Source organism: Carlito syrichta, unplaced genomic scaffold, assembly GCF_000164805.1.
Source record: "Carlito syrichta isolate Samal-C Ts95f unplaced genomic scaffold, Tarsius_syrichta-2.0.1 Scaffold315142, whole genome shotgun sequence".
NCBI classification, from domain to species: Eukaryota; Metazoa; Chordata; class Mammalia; order Primates; family Tarsiidae; genus Carlito; species Carlito syrichta.
This window is the reverse complement of record NW_007259238.1, coordinates 1,067,128-1,068,023: the sequence shown is the minus strand read 5'-3', so window position 1 is coordinate 1,068,023 and position 896 is coordinate 1,067,128. Positions and strand designations below refer to the sequence as shown.

Here is an 896-nt window from a genome sequence, read left to right as displayed (position 1 = left end):
GATGAGGTCTCGCTGCCCAGGAGGGTCTCAAACCCGCGGGCTCAGGCAATCCACTCACCTCAGCCTCCCAGAGGCGTGGGATTACAGGCTGAACCACTGAGCCCAGCTTTTTTTTTTGAGTTGGAGTCTCACTCCTTCACCCAGGCTGGAGTGCAATGGCACGCAAGCTCACGGCCACCCCAGCATTGACTTTCCTTCCACCTCAGCCTTCCGAGTAGCCGGAACTACAAATACATACTACCATGCCCGGCTACTTTTTATTTTATTGTAGAGACACCATCTCGCCAAATTGCCTAGGCTGGTCTCAAACCTGCGGGCTCAGGGAATCTACTTGCCTCGGCCTCCCAAAGGCTGAGCCACCAAACCCAGCCAAAAGTAACCTTTTATAACTGGTTCCTGCCTCTTCTTGGGGGTACAAAATAATAACCAGATTTTCCTGCCCTGTCCACCTCTGTCTGTGTCTCTCTCTTGGAGATGGGATCTTGCTCTGTCACCCAGGCTGGAATGCAGTGGCATGATTACAGTGACCTTGAACTCCTGGCCTCAAGTGATCCTCCCTCCTCAGCCTCCCAAAGCTCTGAGGATTACAGGCATGAGACAGTGCACCCAGTCATACTTCTCTCTTTACCTTGCCCTTCTGCCTCGCTCCCTGTCTTTTTTTTCTCCTCTCTCCTCTTTTTCCTGCTTATTGGAATAAAGGCTTACTTCTACCTCTACCACTGTGGGCAAGACCTCCCTGGCTCCCCTGGTACATAAGAGCTTTGTTCAGCTATGAAGGAAGGAATAGTTCAAGAAAGATTGGGCTGGGCTTGGTGGCTCAGCCTGTAATCCCGCGCCTTTGGGAGGCTGGGGTGAGTGGATTGCCTGAGCCTGGGGGTTCGAGACCCGCCTGGGCA

General features: G+C 53.0%; 1 protein-coding gene across 1 annotated transcript in view; it reads right to left on the bottom strand.

Annotated features, from left to right (window-relative positions):
* Nucleotides 1-896, bottom strand: part of STAR (steroidogenic acute regulatory protein) — a 7,986-nt gene that overhangs the window by 6,371 nt on the left and 719 nt on the right. The window lies entirely within an intron of this gene.